The sequence below is a fragment of the Podarcis cretensis genome (assembly GCF_951804945.1).
Source record: "Podarcis cretensis genome assembly, chromosome: 4".
Classification (NCBI taxonomy): domain Eukaryota; kingdom Metazoa; phylum Chordata; class Lepidosauria; order Squamata; family Lacertidae; genus Podarcis; species Podarcis cretensis.
In genome coordinates this window covers 97,725,368-97,740,613 of record NC_137173.1, presented here as the reverse complement: position 1 = coordinate 97,740,613, position 15,246 = coordinate 97,725,368, and the positions used below count along the sequence as shown (strand labels likewise).

The window sequence follows — 15,246 nt, the reverse complement described above, 5'->3', positions numbered from 1 at the left end:
AAGTAGACTCCACCGTGGGAGCAGGGCCGGGGCGGGAGAGTGCTAGAGTTCTGTCTAGTCAAGTTGAGTGGGATCAATTCCAATCTGCTACCTCCGAGGATGTGGACAGGCTGCTTGGACGAGTGAAACCAACCACCTGTCTCCTGGATCCTTGCCCATCCTGGCTTATAAAAGCTAGCCGGGAAGGACTGGGCGATGGGCTTCGTGGGGTGGTGAACGCTTCCCTCCGTGAGGGAGCCTTCCCAGACCCGCTGAAAGAGGCAGTTATTAAACCGCTTCTTAAAAAACCATCTTTAGATGCGGCCACGATGGCCAACTATCGCCCAGTCTCAAATCTTCCATTCTTGGGCAAGGTGATTGAGCGAGCGGTTGCCGAACAACTCCAGGCACGCCTGGAAGAAGCGGACCATTTGGATCCCTTCCAGTGGGATCTCATCATGGGACTGAAACTGCCTTGGTCGCGCTGGTTGATGATCTCTGGCGGGCTAGGGACAAAGGTGAGAGCTGTTTCCTAGTTCTGCTGGATCTCTCAGCGGCGTTTGATACCATCGACCATAACATCCTTCTGGACCGTCTTGAGGGGCTGGGAGCTGGGGGCACTGTCATACAGTGGTTCCGCTCCTTCCTCCTGGGCCGTGTTCAGAAAGTGGTGGGGGGGATGAGTGTTCAGACCCCTGGGCTCTCACTTGTGGGGTGTCTCAGGGTTCTGTCCTCTCCCCCATGCTTTTCAACATTTACATGCAGCCACTGGGAGAGATCATCAGAAGGTTTGGGCTGGGTGTTCATCAGTATGCGGATGATACCTAGCTCTACCTCTCTTTTAAATCAGAACCAGTGAAGGCGGTGAAGGTTCTGTGTGAGTGTCTGGAGGCAGTTGGAGGATGGATGGCGGCTAACAGATTGAGGTTGAATCCTGACAAGACAGAAGTACTGTTTTTGGGGGACAGGAGGCGGGCAGGTGTGGAGGATTCCCTGGTCTTGAATGGGGTAACTGTGCCCCTGAAGGACCAGGTGCGCAGCCTGGGAGTCATTTTGGACTCACAGCTGTCCATGGAGGCACAGGTCAAATCTGTGTCCAGGGCAGCTGTTTACCAGCTCCATCTGGTACATAGGCTGAGACCCTATCTGCCTGTGGACTGTCTCGCCAGAGTGGTGCATGCTCTGGTTATCTCCCGCTTGGACTACTGCAATGCACTCTACGTGGGGCTACCTTTGAAGGTGACTCGGAAACTACAACTAATCCAGAATGCGGCAGCTAGACTGGTGACTGGGGGCGGCCGCCGAGACCATATAACACCGGTCTTGAAAGACCTACATTGGCTCCCAATAAATTTCCGAGCACAATTCAAAGTGTTGGTGCTGACCTTTAAAGCCCTAAACGGCCTTGGTCCAGTATACCTGAAGGAGCGTCTCCATCCCCATCATTCTGCCCGGACGCTGAGGTCCAGCGCCAAGGACCTTCTGGCAGTTCCCTCATTGCGAGAAGCAAAGCTACAGGGAACCAGGCAGAGGGCCTTCTCGGTAGTGGCGCCCGCCCTGTGGAACGCCCTTCCAGCAGATGTCAAAGCGATAAACAACTACCTGACATTCAGAAGACATCTTAAGGCAGCCGTGTTCAGGGAAGTTTTTAACGTGTGATATTTTACTGTATTTTTGGTTTCTATGGAAGCCGCCCAGAGCGGCTGGGGAGGCCCAGCCAGATGGGCAGGGTATAAATAATAAATTATTATTATTATTATTATAAGAATGTGGATTTCCACATCTGCATTTTATAAAAAAATTAAACACAGCCTTTACACATTATATATACAGTACCTATTAAAAAAAGCAGACATCACTATTTCAACTGTGAAACAATTCGCTGTGTTTAATGTTCTCGTTTTTGACTTCCAAAGAGGTCACCCTAACCTCTCTGATTATTTATTTACTAATTATTTCAAGAGTGTTCTCCTAGGAAGTGTTGCCCTTCTTCTGAATTGCGTTTAGGCACCAGACAAATCCGCATGCATGCTGATGTCGGTGTGGCATTATGACACCATCACATCAACAGGGCTGGGGAATGGCCATTTTCATAAAAGGGAAAAGTTGAAAGGGAGAAATGGAATATCTGGAAAACTACCAACTGGTTAGTCTGACTCTGATACAACAGGTGAGTTGTATATGAGGCAGTGTGGATAGCCACCTCAGGCGGTTGGGTTTGGGCAGGATTATTGTTCTATAATAGGATGTGGTTGGCGCTGTGGTGTAAACCACTGAACCTAGGACTTGCCAATCAGAAGGGTGGTGGTTCGAATCCCCGCAGTTCGAAAGCACGTTGTCAGGGAACTGCCATCGGAGCTCAAGGTGGTGGAGAGGCTCTCGGATGCTGGGAGACCCTCTGATGCTGAGGAGGGAACCAGCAGGGGGAGAGGGAGAGCTTCCGCGAAAGCAGGAGGGGAGGCGGAGGAGACAGAGTTGGAGGGGAGGCTCAGAGACGCTTCCAGCGAGGCCAGTGGGGAGAGCTCAGGACCTCCCCTTGGAACGCCTACTCTGCGCAGAAAGCTGTCACGTAGGGAATCAAGGAGGAGACTTTCTGTCAAAGAACTTTTATGCTGGAAGAAATTCAGGAAACGCCCACTGACGGATTCTGCCAGCAATTAAGGCAGCCATGCACTGATGGCTGCGCGGAGAGGGAGAGTTTTAAAACTAACTACAAAACTGTGAGAGTCTTAGCGCTCACGCACAAGCAGCCCCTTATCCCATTACAGTAATCCGTCAGTCTTCGACGCTGCCTGTGCGAAGGAAGGGCATCATGAGCAACCCAACCGGAGTCGGAGGAGCGGGGGGAGCTGGAGGAGGACCAACTCTGGAGGAGAGAAACAGAGATTTGGAACACCAGCTGGCTCTGCTAACGGCGCGGCTTGATGAAAGGAGATCTCAGGATGCACAGGGGAAACCCACCCCCATTGCAAGGAAGGTACCGGGGTTAGTGCATAAATTCGGGGGTGACCCAAGGAACTACCAAGCTTTAAGACAGAGATGCAGTATGCCTTGAACCTGCAGTACGATGACTTTGCCGACGAGGAGGCGAGGGTAGCCTTTGTGATCGGACACCTAGAGGGAGGGGCTAGAGAATGGGTTAGACCCCTGATGGCATTGAATAATGACGCTGCTCTGGTTTCGCCAGAAGTGGCTTAGTCATGCTGGCCACATGACCCGGAAAAACTGTCTGTGGACAAACGTCTGCTCCCTCGGCCAGCGCCGCAACCCAAGAGTCGCTTGTGACTGGACTTAACTGTCAGGGGTCCTTGACCTTTTTGCCTTTTTATTTTTCTATAAATAGAAAATAGAGGTGCTGGAACTGAGTTCTGACAAGTTCTGGCTGGGAAAAAGCGCCCTGGTTTGGGCCATCGTGGAAGGGGAATATTGACTATATTGGGTATTTATTCCCAGAGAAAGGCAATTGTGGAATAACCAGTTTTGGTGATTTCCTTAAAAAAAAAAAAAAAAAAAAGCTCAACAATTTGGGGATCTTCCTGGTTTTTACTTTTTGAAATATGGCAACCCTAAGCCTTGGGTACTATGCACTTTGTATTGGAAAGGGGAGTTGTTTACTGTTTTGCCTCAAGCACCAAAATGTCTTGGGAAGGTACAGTGTTGCGAATGAAGTCTCTGCCGCTTTAACAATGTTTTTCCTGTACCATTCAAGACAAGTGGTCACCTACTTCCTGATTTCCCCCGGTTATGTTTCTGTGGCCAAAGCTCTCTAAGCCAAGGACAGAAATTGCTATCTTGATTACACCCAGCATGCGATAAAATCAACATCAATTGTAAAATTCATTGGAATGTATCTGCCATAATCATACAGTAATAATCTCCAGGGAAATAGAGAGCTTTCTTCTTTGAGATATTTTTGAGTGTGCTCTTGTTTGAATTCAAGCACTTAGAAAATAAGCCATTTATCTTATTAAGCCGTGTAGCTTCCACAAATGTCACATAAAAATGTAATAGGGAAAAAACAGATGTTGCATTACAGAAAATGATAGTGAAACTTATTCACATTAAAAATTGTAGGAAATAACCTAGGCTTCCACAGCCTCATTTAACTGCACTGTGGATGAGAGCTTTGCTCTGTTCTGTGTTTGTGAATCGTACAAAGTGAGTCTCCCCCCCTCTTTCTTTCAGAGGGAACATGCTTGTTTTCTCCTCCTGTGGAGGGTAGGACTCAAACCCATGGCTTCAAGTTACAAGAAAGGAGATTCCAACTAAACATAGGGAAAAACTTTCTGACAGTAAGAGCTGTTTGACAGTAGAACAGACTCCCACAAGAGATGATGGACTCTCCTTCCTTGGAGGTGTGTAAGCAAAGGATGGCTGCAGCGGCGTAGCGTGGGTTGTCAGCACCCGGGGCAAGGCAAGTAATTTGCGCCCCCTAACCCCTAACCTGCCACCGCTGCCAGCTTCTTCTTGCTGCTGCCTGGGCTGGGGTATTTACGGTAAGGTAGCCACGGCAGCGGCGGCGGGTCCGTGTCAGGTGATCTGAGGCGAGTTGCCGCTGCCGCCCAAACGACGCCGCTTGCCCAGAGGAGGGCAGAGAGGCGAGGAAAATGCAACATGGCCTAGCAGCTGCAGCAGCAGCAGCAGTGGGGCTGTGAGGAGGGGCTGCCTGGCGTGTCCTCTGCAGCCCTGATGCGTGGGGACCGCGGGGACCGCTGAGAGCTGCTGCCTGCCGGACGCCTTCAGCCCGGACGTGCGCACAGCTCGTTGGTTCCGCGAGACATGGGGCTCTGCTACAGCCTGCGCCCGAGGCTCTTCGGCGACTCCGGAGGCGGCGAGCGCGCCCCCCCCCCCAGATGTTGCGCCCGGTGCGGCCAGCCCCCCTGCACCCCCCACACTACGCCACTGGATGGGTGACCATTCGTCATGGATGCTTTAGCTTAGATTCCTGCATCACAAGGGGTTAGACTAGATGATCCTTGGGTCCCTCCCAACTCTAAAATTCTATGATTTTATGAATTATCTCAATTTAAGGATTATTCTTCCTCAGAGACAGGTGCACTGCATTCCCTCAAAACCAAGTACCATTTCTTAAAGATGTTGCAGAGCTCCAGAACAACACAGGTTGGCTCAAGTCCTAGGTGATTCTGTTCCCACAGACAAAAATTTAAATCTTCCCACTTCCAGATTTTGGTGTGTGTGTTCATGCAATGCCTTAAAATAAAATGTGATGAAAATGATGTATAGATGGTACATTACACCCGTCAAATTAGCTAAAATGTATAAAGTTAGTAATAAATGTTGGAAATGTAAAGAAAAAGAAGGAACATTTTATCATATGTGGTGGGAATGAAAAAAAGTGAAAAGCTTCTGGGAGATGATATATAATGAGATGAAAAAAATGTTGAAATATACATTTATAAAGAAACCAGAAGCATTCTTATTGGGCATTGTAGGAGGTGATATAAATAGAAAGGAATGTAAGCTGTTCTTATATGCAACAACGGCAGCAAGAATGTTATTGGCCCAAAAATGGAAGCAAGAAGAATTACCGATGAAAGAAGAATAGAGGATGAAATTAATAGACTATGCAGAATTGGATAAACAGGAAAGATCCGAAATCGGCAGGACCAGAAATTCACAGAAGACTGGAGTAAGTTTACAGATTATTTGAAAAGTATTTGTGATGACCAGACTACGTTCATAGGTTTGCCAGAAGTTTTGTGAGGAGTATTATTGGAATTATTGCAAAAATAGATAAGGGGGAGAAGGGTTAGTTAAGACAATTAAAGGTAATAATAATTTAAGAAATGCATAAGAAGTGGTTAAAACGGTGGATCATCAGAGGTGCTGAGGGAAGTCCAAAAAAAGATTGTATAAATGATGAAATTTTGTGGTATGTATTATAATTAATATTTTAAAATTAATAAAAATTATTATTTGAAAAAAAGATTTTGGTGCGTGTTGGGGGGAGAGTTGTGCAACTTATGAGATTGCCATGACCAGCAAAAGGCGTAAGCAGGCTCAACGTACTGCTAGGAAAGAGCCCCACTGGTTCCACCTGTCCCCTGACTAGGCCTGGGTTCGGTTGCCACCATCACCTCCCTGGCACTGCCACTTGTCCCACTTGAAACCCCTGGCTTTGCAGGATGCTGAACATTGTGGGAAATATATGAAAGATTCGGACCCTCCTTCCAGATGGGCTTGCCTGGTGATGCCAGTGCCCTAGGCCAGGAAGCTGTTGGCCCAATGTTGTACAGTGGTGCCTCGCAAGACGAAATTAATCCGTTCCGTGAGTCTCTTCGTCTAGCGGTTTTTTCGTCTTGCGAAGCAAGCCCATTGACAGTTTAGCGGATTAGCGCTATTAGCGGCTTTTAGCGGCTTATTGGCTTAGCGGATAAGCAGATAAGCGGCTTAGCGGCTTAGAAAAAGGGGGGGAGGAAAAAAAAACCCGCAGGAACTCGCAAGACATTTTCGTCTTGCGAAGCAAGCCCATAGGAAATTCGTTTCCCTTTTGTCTAGCGGGTTTTCCGTCTTGCGAGGCATTCGTCTTGCGGGGCACCACTGTATTTTCCACAGTGCCCAATGTTTTGTGTTGCTAAAGCCACTTCCGACGTAGAAAGGAGGTGGGGTTGCAGGCTTCACCCTCCCACCATGCGCGCAGGGGCTGGCTCTCAGTGACGTAGAAAGGAGGTGGGGTTGCGGGCTTCACCCTCCCACCATGCGCGCGGGGGCTGGCTCTCAGCGACGTAGAAAGGAGGTGGGGTTGCGGGCTTCACCCTCCCACCATGCGCGCGGGGGCTGGCTCTCAGCGACGTAGAAAGGAGGTGGGGTTGCGGGCTTCACCCTCCCACCATGCGTGTGGGGGCTGGCTCTCAGCCCCCGTGCGATTGAGGGAATCCCGATCGTGTCATCGGCTGGCCTGCGGGGCGTGGCCTGCTCCACTTAACGCAGGGACGGCCTGGGATCTCCCTCTTTGCCGCCTCCAGCTGCTCCGGTTTCCCACCTTCCCGCCCTTTAAGGTTTTCTCGTCTTTGACCTTGCTATGGACCTCGGTTGGTCGCCGTTAAGGGGCCTGGTAGGAATTTTCCCACTTGGCAAATTGGCACCAGCCACTTGGTTTTTTGCCTACCTCGTAGCAAATCGTCACAACTTCCTTGGTATTGGTGGTTAGGCATTGGTATTGGTATTGTTATGTAGATGGAGGGGGGGGGAAAGCGCCATCACCTGCCCCGCATATTGAAGGGTAGTCCGATAAAGGATTCTGGGGGGCGTGGCCCTGTCCGAAGCCAATGGAGGTGAGGGCCTAAGGCACACCCCCGACCGGTGATCCCGGGGGAATTCCTAGTTGATGTGCATCAGCAGGACTCCCCCTACTGGTAGTTTACCCTTGCCGGACTTCAAGCGAACAGGCTGAAGCCGGATAGTTGGTTAGGACCAATGCCTAAGCCAATACCGCTCATCACCTGTAACCAATAAAGTTGTGGCCATATTTAGCCCATTAACCTTAAATATCTGTGTCATGTGTCTTTATTTCCACTGGGGTGGGGGGGCTCGCCTTGCAATGCAGGGCTCCCATGTCAAGTGCAAAGATTCATTGGTGGCTGTGGTGCCACCCCAGATTGTGTCACTAGAGGGCCCAACTGGGCAGACCATACATTCTCCATCCCTACTGTGTACACTTATTAGTTAAAAATAAATAAATAGCTACATTGATGTCTCAACTCTTCCTTATGTGGTAGTGGCCCAAAGGGCCCCAATGAATGTGATAATGTGAACCCCTATAAATCCTTGAATATGCCCCCAACAGAGAAGTTATGGTAACCTGTTGCTTTAAGAAACTAATGATTTTGCAAGATGGCGTCCCCCACTGGGACAGAAGGACAGCTAAGACGTAAATCACGGAGATACAGCTCATAAGCTAGAACATAAGTTGATACATGGTGCAAAGGGCTACACGTAACACAGGTTCCCAACATGCACACTAACACAATGTTAGTTTGATCACGGTGAGAATCAAAGTTTAGTTTGCAACACTTATTGCGCATGTGTATTAAACATGAAATGAGGTAATGATGTACATGACTGGTGAAAATTCAAATCCTTTGTTTGAAATGTTATAAATACCACCGCCCTGACCCTTGGGCGGGTTGCAGTTTTCCGTAAAGATTCGACTGTAACCTATTGCTTTGCAATAAACAACAATGGACTCCTAACTCCTCTTGTCTCTGAGTTTTATTGGCGTAAACTCAGAAGATTAACCATTTTTGGCTTACAACACTACGATGACACCAGTAGAGTACATATTTTATCCTAGCAGAGGGGAAAGAAGCATTTAAAAATATTCTATGCCAGTTTGCCAGGTCACATGACCAAGCTGAATGAGTTTGGGATCCAGTCTAATCCCCACTTGCCATAGGATGCTTTCACTTGGTAGAATAGACCATACTGCCCAGGCTGGTGCCACGCCCCTTTCTCTCATGTCCATTTGTGAAGGTTAACCAATTTCACAGAATACCAGAAGCATACAAGTTATTATATTGATTGAGAATAAATTGTAAACTGGCTGTTTGCAAGAAGAATGGTAACTTGTATCACAATTACCAAAGCATCAGATAAAACTCTGATAAATGAAACTTAGGTTTTCATGAATCAAGAGAAAGTTATCTCACGGTATCAACGTAAATCTGACAACACAAAGATGGCATTAATAGTGCAGTCGTAAGATTGCAATAACACTTTAGAGGTTACATTTGCCATTAGCATTTAAAAGGTCAGTTGACAATAAAAAACATATTTTCAATGTAAACTTAATTAAGAAAGGGGCTGGCCAAATCTAAGGAAGATCATACATTAATAGGTAAGCACAGACAAGGTTTCCCCTTAGAAATCACAGAGGCAACTGTATAAAAGTGGCACTGATAGTCATTCTTAGAGGTTAAATTGATGATTTAGAGTGCTAAAACCACAACAGCTGTCAGCAATAAGACAAAATTCACCTTATTTCTCAGTCATAGTTAATATACACATTAAACACATGCTTTGAAAACCACAGACTTACAACTACTGCCTCTTTCACAGATCAGTCCCACAGGGACCCTAATCCAGATTGAGATTATGAGACAGGGGTGTGGAGGAGTGCTTAACCCTTTTCCTCCTTGCACCATTTCCCTGTTGAGAATTACATATTCAGGTAGGCAGCCATATTGGTCTGTCGTAATAAATAACAATGGTGAAAGATATATTTTTTTAATTTATTGAAAGATGTTCCAGTAGCACCTTAAAGACCAACTAAGTATAAGCTTTCTAGGTATGAGCTTTCGTATGTATACACACTTCTTCAGATACTCTGAAGCAGAGGTTGCTACAACCTTATAAGTGTTGATGACTGTTAATGATGGCAGTTGGTTCCACAGGGAAGGGCAAGGGATTTTTAAAGGGATAAAAAGGTAAAGGAACCCCTGACCGTTAGGTCCAGTCGTAGACGACTCTGGGGTTGTGGCGCTCATCTCACGTTATTGGCCAAGGGAGCCGGCATACAGCTTCCAGGTCATGTGGCCAGCATGACTGAGCCACTTCTGGCGAACCAGAGCAGCGCACGGATAGATGACCAAAATTAGCTTTAGCATGTATAATAAGACATGAATCCAATATCTCTATTCAGACCAGGTTTTTAGTTTGGTAATGAGTTATAATTCAGCAATTTCTCTTGTTGAGAATTGTTCCTGATGCTGTTATTGTTGGAGAGAGTGGTTTGGAAGAGAGATTCCTACCCTCCGGTAACAGAGTTAAGCACAATGGTGATTGCTCCAAGCACATTAAAACTTGGTTAGATTTACATGTGCCCTCATCTAAATTTAAACAAATGTTTCCTGCAAAAATACTTAGTATAGAATAAATCATAGACACTTAGCTTTGCAAACAAGTGAATCTTTTACTCACCGTTTCCAGAAGTCACAGCAAACAAGCTCCTCTTGTCTTCCTGAACCAGAAGAGGGCCGAAATGGGTGGAACAGTCTCTGACTGCTTGGGGAAAGCCCTGGAGAGGAGGGGAATTAAGATACGTTTGAGGAGGCAGAGACTTTCAGTTTCAGCAACTGATGAATGGGTTAAGACTGCTTTGGGTGAACTGCTGTGCTCCTTAGGCACGATACTCTGCCAAATCTGTGAAGATCATGTTTTTGCTAATAAAGAGTTAACTCCAACTTTGAATGGTGCGATTTACTGCTGGCACACTTTTCATAGCTGTCAACTTTCAGATTTGAAAATAAGGGATCAGCAGCCTCACCTGTCCCGGGGACAGTCTAAGGGATATCTAACAATCTGGGATAGCAGCGGGAAACGGCACTGGAATAAGGGAATTTCCCGCAAAAAAAGGGAAGGTTGAGAGCTATGACTTTTTGACACTGTCAAGCTGCAGCTTGGGGCCACCAAACGTTGGTCCTGCATCAGTGGCTGCATCAGGCGGACAAGAGAGGGGGTCTGCACAGCATCCTAATCTCCCCCAGTCAACACTGGGGGGGCTGCATTTTAAGTGGGGCTCCCAATGATCAGTAGACTGTAACATCTAATCTAGATTACTTTCCTTTTTATATAGTACTTGTGGGGTGTGGCTCTCATACACTTTCATATTCTATATCCCTCACACACACACCCGCTCCATGTTCTCTATTTCACCCATAAAACTGCCTGCCATTTGGTAATTTGAAGGAAAAAAGGCAATGTAAACAAGCATACAAACAACAACACCCCTTCATGGATCACTGCCTTGCCGTGGCAAAGGGGTTTGAATAACTCAGAGAAGCTATGAACTATGCCGAGCAGGGCACCCAAGATGAACAGGTCATAGTGGAGAGTTTTGACCAAACGTGATCCACCTGGAGGAGGAACCGGCAAGCCACTCCAGTATCCCTGCCAAGAAAACTCCATGGACAAAGACAACAGGCATATAAAAGTTATGACACTGGAAGATGAGCCCCTCAGGTCGGAAGGTGTCCAACATGCTACTGGGGAAGAGCGGAGGACAAGTACAAGTAGATCCAGAGCTGATGAAGCGGCTGGGCCAAAGCCGAAAGGACGCTCAGTTGCGGATATGCATGGAAGCGAAAGGAAAGTCCAATGCTGTAAAGAAAAATATTGCATAGGAACCTGGAATGTAAGAACCATGAACCTGGGTAAGTTGGATGTGGTCAAAAATGAGATGGCAAGAATAAATATTGACATCCTGGGCATCAGTGAACTAAAATGGACGGGAATGGGCGAATTCAGTTCGGATGACCATCATATCTACTACTGTGGGCAAGAAACCCGTAAAAGAAATGGAGTGGCCCTCATAGTCAACAAAAGAGTGGCGAAAGCTGTACTGGGATGCAATCCCAAAAATGATAGAATGATCTCGATACGAATCCAAGGCAGACCTTTTAACATCACAGTAATCCAAGTTTATGCACCAACTACTATTGCTGAAGAAACTGAAATTGACAAATTCTATGAAGACTTACAAGACCTTATAGAAGTGACACCAAAGAAGGATGTTCTTCTCATTAAAGGGGATTGGAATGCTAAAGTAGGGAATCAAGAGATAAAAGGAACAACTGGTAAGTTTGGCCTTGGAGATCAAAACGAAGCAGGGCAAAGGCTAATAGAGTTCTGTCAAGAGAACAAACTGGTCATCACAAACACGCTTTTCCAACAACACAAGAGACGACTCTACACGTGGACATCACCAGATGGGCAGCATCGTAATCAGATTGATTATATTCTCTGCAGCCAAAGATGGAGAAGCTCTATACAGTCAGCAAAAACAAGACCTGGAGCTGACTGTGGCTCAGATCATCAGCTTCTTATAGCAAAATTCAAGCTTAAACTGAAGAAAGTAGGAAAAACCACTGGGCCGGTAAGATACAATCTGAATCAAATCCCTTATGAATACACAGTGGAAGTGAGGAACAGGTTTAAGGATTTAGATTTGTTGGACAGAGTGCCTGAAGAACTATGGGTGGAGGCTCGCAACATTATACAGGAGGCAGCAACAAAAACCATCCCAATGAAAAGGAAATGCAAGAAAGCAAAGTGGCTGTCCAACGAGGCCTTACAAATAGCAGGGGAGAGAAGGCAAGCAAAATGCGAGGGAGATAGTGAAAGATACAGGAAATTGAATGCAGATTTCCAAAAAATAGCAAGGAGAGACAAGAAGGCCTTCTTAAACGAGCAATGCAAAGAAATAGAGGAAAACAACAGAATGGGAAGAACCAGAGATCTGTTCAAGAAAATTGGAGATATGAAAGGAACATTTCGTACAAAGATTACCATAATAAAGGACAAAAGTGGTAAGGACTTAACAGAAGCAGAAGACATCAAGAAGAGGTGGCAAGAATACACAGAGGAATTATACCAGAAAGATATGGATGGCTCGTACACCCCAGGTAGTGTGGTTGCTGACCTTGAGCCAGACATCCTGGAGAGTGAAGTCAAATGGGCCTTAGAAAGCACTGCAAATAACAAGGCCAGTGGAAGTGATGATATTCCAGCTGAACTATTTAAAATTTTAAAAGATGATGCTGTTAAGGTGCTACACTCAATATGCCAGCAAATTTGGAAAACTCAGCAGTGGCCAGAGGATTGGAGAAGATCAGTCTACATCCCAATCCCAAAGAAGGGCAGTGCCAAAGAATGCTCCAACTACCGCACAATTGCACTCATTTCACACGCTAGCAAGGTTATGCTTAAAATTCTACAAGGCAGGCTTAAGCAGTATGTGGACCGAGAACTCCCAGAAGTGCAAGCTGGATTTAGAAGAGGCAGAGGAACCAGAGACCAAATTGCAAACATGCGCTGGATTATGGAGAAAGCTAGAGAGTTCCAGAAACACATCTACTTCTGCTTCATTGACTATGCAAAAGCCTTTGACTGTGTCGACCACAGCAAACTATGGCAAGTTCTTAAAGAAATGGGAGTGCCTGATCACCTCATCTGTCTCCTGAGAAATCTCTATGTGGGACAAGAAGCTACAGTTAGAACTGGATATGGAACAACTGATTGGTTCAAAATTGGGAAAGGAGTACGGCAAGGCTGCATATTGTCTCCCTGCTTATTTAACTTATATGCAGAATTCATCATGCGAAAGGCAGGGCTGGATGAATCCCAAGCCGGAATTAAGATTGCTGGAAGAAATATCAACAACCTCAGATATGCAGATGACACAACCTTGATGGCAGAAAGTGAGGAGGAATTAAAGAACCTTTTAATGAGGGTGAAAGAGGAGAGCGCAAAATATGGTCTGAAGCTCAACATCAAAAAAACGAAGATCATGGCCACTGGTCCCATCACCTCCTGGCAAATAGAAGGGGAAGAAATGGAGGCAGTGAGAGATTTTACTTTCTTGGGCTCCATGATCACTGCAGATGGTGACAGCAGTCACGAAATTAAAAGACGCCTGCTCCTTGGGAGAAAGGCGATGGCAAACCTAGACAGCGTCTTAAAAAGCAGAGACATCACCTTGCCAACAAAGGTCCGTATAGTTAAAGCCATGGTTTTCCCAGTAGTGATGTATGGAAGTGAGAGCTGGACCATCAAGAAGGCTGATCGCCGAAGAATTGATGCTTTTGAATTATGGTGCTGGAGGAGACTCTTGAGAGTCCCATGGACCGCAAGAAGATCAAACGTATCCATTCTGAAGGAAATCAGCCCTGAGTGCTCACTGGAAGGACAGATCGTGAAGCTGAGGCTTCAATACTTTGGCCACCTCATGAGAAGAGAAGACTCCCTGGAAAAGACCCTGATGTTGGGAAAGATGGAGGGCACAAGGAGAAGGGGACGACAGAGGACAAGATGGTTGGACAGTGTTCTCGAAGCTACAAACATGAGTCTGACCAAACTGCGGGAGGCAGTGGAAGACAGGAGTGCCTGGCGTGCTCTGGTCCATGGGGTCACGAAGAGTCGGACACGACTAAACGACTAAACAACAACAACAAACAAGCATACACATGTCTATAATTGGAATAATTCATTCGGATCATAGAATGTGCATTTTCACTGCTCTTTTGAGTCTGATTGCAAAATTATGGGTGGGAGTGTTGGGGGTGTGACTCTGAATTCTAGGTCCTTTTATCCCTTAAAAGAGAGTGAGAGCGAGAGAGAGAGAGAGAGATTCCAGAATAACAGGCTGAATGCTCATTCTGAGCAGCAGTCAAAGCACAATGTATTTCCTGCAGATTAAATGCTGGCTGGGAGTTGGTGGCCTGAGGCATTGCGCAGGGCCATTAGTACCACTCAGCCATTAATTCTCCAGGAAATCATCTTTGCCAAGGTGATATCTATGAATGTTAATGGGGCAAATTTCTCCCATCCTCCAAATTACCAAATCTCTACATAGCTACATACCAAAGCTCACTCATAAACAATACCTTACTTTAGAAAATATATGTATTCCAAATAGTTCCTTTTGCAGCCATTTTCTGCCTTACTAGCTTTCTTCTCTTGTCTTGTACAGTACAGTTTTATACACTTGAATGGTCATTCAATCCCCACCCCCCACCCCAAGGTGTTTGGTTATCAAGGTCAGTTAATATTTCCCCTTCATATCTCCTGTTGTGTTGGCGACAAGCTTTGCCAAGAAAAACCTTTCGAAATGTTAAAATGCCGGGGGTGGAAAATGGCTAATTTTCCATTTGCAATCAAGGTGTCAAGATTTAGTAAGGAGCTTGTCTTTCCCTCTGCTTTATTTTCTTACCCTAGAAGAAAGTCAGCTATAACAGCAAAGAGCGGCTGCTATTCTAAGTTAACTTATTTCAGACTGGGCTGAACGTGCACACATCATAACCATTTTGTAAATGCTGCCAGTTCCTTGCTGGTTGTTCAGGTTTAGACGCCCCGAGATCATGATATCTAACAAAAGTGGATGGGAAAGTCAGCTTGGAGGGGGAGCGAAACCCCGAGGAACCATCTAACTGCATCCCCGTAATTCAACATTCTGCTAAGGTTAGCTAGCAATACTCTTATTTCTCATCTTGAAATGTTTACAGTGATGGGCATGTTTCTGAGTAAAGGTTAAGGAATGAACCCACTCACAGAGGCAGAAGGATTGGTATCTCATTCCTTGCTCATGCTGGAGAGAAGCATCAATTTTGACGTAGATGGGCATCCATTCTGCATTAAAGATGCAGGCAGCCAGTTTGGGGAGACAAGTGAGTAATCCAAAATGCATTGACATTGTGCACATTTCAACAGCACTCCTCAGATGCAGTGAGTGGTGCAGACCCACTCTGCACA

The 15,246-nt window shown here is 46.2% G+C and overlaps 1 long non-coding RNA gene across 1 annotated transcript in view; it reads right to left on the bottom strand.

Moving 5' to 3' along the window:
- Positions 1-15,246, bottom strand: part of LOC307214411 — a 58,372-nt gene that overhangs the window by 31,810 nt on the left and 11,316 nt on the right. Inside the window, exon 2 of the long non-coding RNA XR_013838053.1 lies at positions 9,919-10,015. This is a non-coding gene — a long non-coding RNA (uncharacterized lncRNA). The remainder of the gene's footprint in view (positions 1-9,918; positions 10,016-15,246) is intronic.